Source organism: Hippopotamus amphibius, chromosome 7, assembly GCF_030028045.1.
Source record: "Hippopotamus amphibius kiboko isolate mHipAmp2 chromosome 7, mHipAmp2.hap2, whole genome shotgun sequence".
In the NCBI taxonomy this organism is placed as follows: Eukaryota; Metazoa; Chordata; class Mammalia; order Artiodactyla; family Hippopotamidae; genus Hippopotamus; species Hippopotamus amphibius.
Window position 1 is genome coordinate 8,327,348 of NC_080192.1, and position 6,000 is coordinate 8,333,347.

Here is a 6,000-nt window from a genome sequence, read left to right on the forward strand (position 1 = left end):
TCTTCACTGGCTTCATGTCTGGTGCACAGAGTACTCAGATCTCCTGTATCCTTAAGTAAAACAAACCACAACAAAGCCACTCTCCCCGGACCCACTCAAGCCTCCTACTTCTCCTTTTTTCCTGACTCAATCGCCATAGTTTTCAAAAGCAGAATAGAATTCTGCTCCTGTGCCTCACCAATCAGCTCACTCTCTAAGCTTCTCTCACCACCTAGACTTTCTAAGGTTTCCAGTGGTTTCCCTGTCACCATACGGAATCCTCTTCCTTTGGCCTCATTTCCTTAAACTCCCTGATGCAGCACTTGACTCTGCTGACTTACATGGGTTCCTTGAAGCTGTTCTCCTAGGACTCTGAGGGCACTGACTACATGGGTTTTTCTTCTCTACTTCTTTGCAGACTCCTCTTCTTCCTCCAGACTTGCCAAAAAACATTCCCCAAATCAGTCTTCTCTTTTTTAATCCACTCCTAATGGATTACTACTGGGGAATCCATTCCTGTTCCTAATGGGGATTTCGCTATCACTGCCATACAGATAAGCTGTAAATCCCTACCTGTAGTCATGACAACACTCCCAATACCTCCAACTTCCTCTTGTTAGATGGCTTCAGTTGACTTTTCCCATAACACATCAAAATCTCTATTTCGCAAACGAATCTATTTTTGTTCCATCCCAGATGATTCTTTTGATTTTTCCTATTTCTTCTTCAGGACATTCAGATTCTAAGCTTTAGGGTAATTTCTGGCTCCTACTTTTCTCTTATTCTCACACTGAATCAGTTGCAGAGTCCGTTGATTTTACCTCTAAAATATTTCTAAGCGTCTCTCTTTCCACTGCCTTGATTCAGACACTGCCACTTTTCTGGGTCACTGTAAAAGTCTCCCAACAGGTTTCTGTGCCTCCAGACTCACTATCCTTCCATTCATGGTAAACAAACTAGACTAATATTCCCTGAGGCACCGCTCTGATTACCTTGTTCTCTCCTCATCTTCTTCAATGTTCCCCAATATACCTGTTGAGTCAGCTCCTATTTTCCCTTCACGGATCCTCGTCTCTATTTCAACATGCTTCTGTACCTGTATTCATACTGTTCCCTCTGCTTAGAAGGCCACCTCCCAAATGTCCAGATTCTATCTGTCTTACAGTGCTCGGCTTAAATGACACTTTTGTGAAACTTTCCCTAGTCCTTTTTCTCAACATTTATGTTTTGTGATGTGGAAGTATTCATTCATTCAACATACATTTATTGGGTGCCTACTATGCGTCAGGCACTAAGTGCTGGGGATATAGCAACAGTCAAAACAGATAAAAATCCCTTTTTTCCAGGATCTGGCATTCTAGAGGGGAAGCAAGTGATTAAAAAAAAAAAAAGAAACCATATTATATGCTAAGTGATGAGTAGTACTACAGAGTAAAACAAATCGGGAAAAGGGCTAGGCAATTTCAGGAAGTTGCTGTTTTAAATCAGGTGTTCAGGGAAGGCTCAGTGCGAAGGTGATGTGAAGAAGGTAAGGGGCTGGGTGAAGCAGGGGTGTGGGGCTGAGACAACAGGAGACCAGGCTGGTAATACAGGGAAAGGCAGGAACAGTCTGTTCCAGAACAATCTCCAGGGCTCAGAGTCTGGAGACTTAGATTTCAATCAGAGAATCATGATTTCAGAACTGAGGAGAACTTTACAGGTCATTTAGTATACCTACCCATCAAATTATTAAACACCTTTATTACAACTCTCAGGTGACCATCTTGTCACTATTTCCTCACCTTAAGTGGGCATAATACTAATAAACAGGGTGGTTGTGAAGACTGAGTTAATATAAGTAAAATTCTTAGGACTGTGCCAAATCTATAGTAAACACTCAATAAACACGAGCTATTACTGAGTGGCGACAGCAGTAATTACCCCAATTCTGCAGATGACCAAAATGAGGCACTGGGAAGTTATATCACTTGTGCTAAGTTTTCAAAGTTTACAGTGGCAGAGCCAGAATTTGAACTTTACTGTAGGTGTTAATTACTATATTCTACTGACTTCAAATGTGGAAACAAACAAACAAAAAAAAGGTGATATTTGGACTTTAACCCTATAACCTCAAGTCACACAAATTAAGGATATTTACAAATGAAACTCAAACACAAGATCTGTTGGTTCATATCTTTAGAATGTTAGTTAGAAGGCTAACTAGATATCTAGGGAAGCCAGGAAGAGCTGTATGGTTTTGTTAAGGGAAAAAAAAAATCTATTAGCCATAATTGAAAATCAGGCCCTTCCCCAAAATAAGCCTTCTGATAACTGGATTGGTGCTTTCAGTCTCATTTCTCATGTTACTCTTACTGATAAAGGTATTTAATGATTCCAAAGAAATTAACTTCCCAAAACAATTCACAACATTAGCATAGGAAAAAAATACACACAAAACCTATATCACAAACACTTAGAAAAAGCAGAGATGTGTCTGTAACTGGAAAAGAGGCATAATATTACAAGTGAAAACACAGCTAACTGTGCCTATGGAAAAGAGGTGAACGTCTCTCTCATTTATGAATTGTGAGCATAAATTAACAAGCCTAAATGCTCAAAAAGGGGAGGTGATTAAATGCATACTATTTCAAACAATGCTGTCTTCAATATCAGTTCATAAACCACACGGAAGGTCAGCCTCACTACTCCAGTCACATGGTGTTGCTGGCAGTACCAGCACCTCCCACGAGCTGAATAACATCTTATAAGGTATTCACTCCACAAACATCTACTGTCCACTGTTCTAGGAGAGAGGGGTGAGGTGGTGAAAAAGACAACGGCCTTACTTTCACAGAGCTGACATTGTAGGCACGTATTATGAAGAAGAAATTAAGGCTCAGTTCCCAGGTGTGTCAGACTAAAGCCTACACTGTAGAGTTCAACTGTATCATCTCTCACTGGTGAGATACAACTTCTCCTAAAAGTCCACACCTAGGCGTGCAGTCCTGACATCACTGTCTGGACCAACTTAGGGTTTCTCTCTGTTGGCAGTCCAGTGTCACTTTCTCAGTGAAGTGTTCCTCCCTGACTCCCAAGAGCAAACATTGCTTGGTCAGGAGTTGACACATTTTGACATGTGTGACATTCTTTTTCTCCCTCATTAGCTCCCAAACTCTTTCAGTGCAAGAACCATATCTCAGCCTCTTTGTAAGTCTAGAAGATGGTACACACAGTAGGTATTCAATCAATGCCCCAGTGGAGTTCATGAGAGCAATTTCAATACAGTCGAGGGTGGAGTCCAGACTCAATGAACTAAGGAGTAAATGGAAGAGAAGGGCAGAGAGTTTGCTTTTTTAGAACAAATCTAGAAAGGAAACAGATGGGAAATGATAGTAGTTTGAAGAAGAAATGTGATCACAAGAAAAGTGGGGTTGTTTGTTTGTTTTTTCTATTTTTAAGAATGAGAAAGACTTGAATGTGTATGTTGGTAGGGTAGTACAGTGCTGTAGAAGGAGCAGGGGTGTCTGGATCAGAGACTTGAATTTGCATTCTGGCTCTGTCTGTAGACAAATCACTTAACCTCTGTACTTCAACTTAGAACATGTATAAAGTGACAATGATAACACCTGCACCTCACTGTGACGATTACAACACTTAGCAAACAGAAGACATTCAATAAATGGTACCAATGATTATTACCATATGTGGAGCCTGGACTCCGGTGTTCTAAACCCTCCTGCATAGTTTGTGCTTCAGTCCAGATTTCCTGTCTCACTCTGTGTAATATGTGATGGCAAAGAAACAAGATCCTTATTTCTCCTGTGTGTGCCCTCCTCTGTGCTATTCCACTTCCTTGTGACAGTCTGCATGAGCTCATGAATGGCTGCTGTGGAAAATTACTGATGTCACCAGCTGGGGAAGAGAAACAATCTGGAGAATAAGCAGATGAAACTGACGTTAAATTATCAAATGTACCAGATTTTGAGCTCCTGCCAAAATGTTCGCTGAGAACTAGGAAGAGAGAAAACGAAGACACAAACACACAGTACATTGTTTAAGTTTCTAAGCCAACGAGGTGTCCCCAGCATCCACTGTGGGCACTGAAAGATGGCGGTATGTTAAAAAAAGATGATTCCTGAGGTCCTTTCTCAATATCTTACCCTGATGTCAGGTTCATTTCTGTGATGTACCTCACCGACTCTTCCATCAACCTGACAACTTTCCAAATTCACAGGATTAGTATTTAAACAATTTTTGTTCACAGCCTTTTAAAGTTAATGCCATGGGTCGTGCTCACCTGTTATCTATATTTGGTCAAGGGAAGCACCTCACCCCTCCCCTCCCCCCCACCCCCGTCCTTTCCCCCAGATCACACACCTCCATGCTTAAAAAGGGATACAGAAGAGTTAGCTAAAGCTCAGGCTAATATAACAATTAGTGATAAAAAGGCTACAGGGCACCTGGGATTATTAAAAGACAAGAGAGATGTTGACTTTTATTTAGAATCCATTACCAACTAATCATGGAGAAGAGAAACAAATATGTAAAACAGAGAAGATACAACTCTATCGTTTAGAGTTCAGTGTGAACCAGAAGATATGGAAAAGAGATGAGGAAAAGAAGGAAATATGTGTATCTAACTTAATCATAAACAATCACAAAAGCTACAAATAAACAAGTCGAGGTTAAAAATTCAGTTTTTGTGAAACAAAGTCTGATTAGGAACTTGAATTTACCATGAAAGAATAAGAAAGAAGCGTAAAGAACATTCCAGACACCTCTAAATATCCCACCAAAAAGCAAGCAAAAAAGAGCCAGCGACCTACCACAAATCGCACATGCAGCACAAGACTGGAAAATAGGATAGTCACTGAAAATAAACTTTAAATCATCCCCCTCCCCCATATAAAAACCATCTTGGATCATTAAATTATGTACGAGAATAATTTTCAAAATTCTAATCCTCGCCACACTGGCTGGTCCTGGCTAATACATGCCTCGGTTTCTCCGGTGTTAAAAAAACAAAACAGACTACCGTGTGTTCCGAGTCTGGCCAGAGTCTGAGCCTGCGTTCTGACCCCAGACCTGAATCTTTCACGTAAAGTTACAGGTCACACCTGAGGAAGACGCTGCCGCAGAAAACGTATCCGAGGCAGCCGTTCTTTCAAAAACAAACAAACAAAACGGGGTCTCCGCCTGAGGCGCGGTTTCTGGAAGCGGCTCCCAGCCGCGGGAGGGGTGGGCGTCCGCGCTGCGGCCCTCGGGGCGCTCCAGCTCCGGCGCCGGGGGCCCCCGCCCCGCGCTGGGCCGGCTGCCGGTCCCGCCCCCGCGAGGCCGCCCGCGCCCCGCAGGCCCCGCGTCCGGCCTCCGGAGACCGCGCCTGGCCGGGACCCGCACCCCGCGCGCCGCACGAGCGAGGGCCGGCCCGGCCCGCGGCGGCGCCTCGGCCTGTCAGTCCGTGGGTCAGTCGGTCTGTCCGCAGCCCCCCGAGTCCCCACCGGAGCGGCATGTGTGGGCGCCGACCCCGCAGACCCAGCGAGTCTCGGCCAACCTCTCGCTGCGCACTCACCTGCCCCGCCGCCGCCGCCGCCGCCACCTCGGTGCCAGCCCTGGTCGGGCTCGCGGCTCGGCCCCTGTCAGCGCTCGGCGGCGCCAGCGCGCACGCGCGCCGGGCTGAGCGGGCGGCCGCAGGGAATGCTGGGGACTGTAGTGTTTCGGGTTCTCTGGGCGGGAGCGGCGGCGGGGTGTGCGCGCTTCTGGAACCCGCACACCAGCTCCTTTCGGAGACTACCCCGGGTGCTCCGGCGTGGGGGTGGAGAGGCGGTCTTCGAAGCTCAATTTTGGCCTAGCGATGCCCACTTGGCCTCCCGTCTGCACTGAAGCCCGAGGAGTCAGGGCAATGTGGGGTGGACCAGTGGTCAGGATGGGGGATAGACGCGGAAGGGCTCTGGGAAGGAGCGGCTTACTTGATGTTCGTTTTCTAAACATTTAAGTGCCTTCTTTACGGGTGTACAAACCAGTCCTAGACCAGCCTGATCCACT

At 45.4% G+C, this 6,000-nt stretch overlaps 1 protein-coding gene across 8 annotated transcripts in view; it reads right to left on the reverse strand.

The window, feature by feature from the left end:
- The window catches only part of SGSM3 (small G protein signaling modulator 3), a 28,950-nt gene extending 23,311 nt beyond the window's left edge, over window positions 1–5,639 (reverse strand). For 5 of the 8 annotated variants that reach the window (XM_057740486.1, XM_057740487.1, XM_057740485.1 and 2 more), the window contains exon 1: window positions 5,528–5,631. The gene's annotated coding sequence lies outside the window, so the exon portion shown is untranslated. Of the gene's footprint in view, window positions 1–5,527 lie in introns of all 8 variants that reach the window. The other 3 variants (XM_057740484.1, XM_057740489.1, XM_057740483.1) reach the window with 3 other exon arrangements.
- Between the last annotated feature and the right edge of the window lie 361 nt (window positions 5,640–6,000).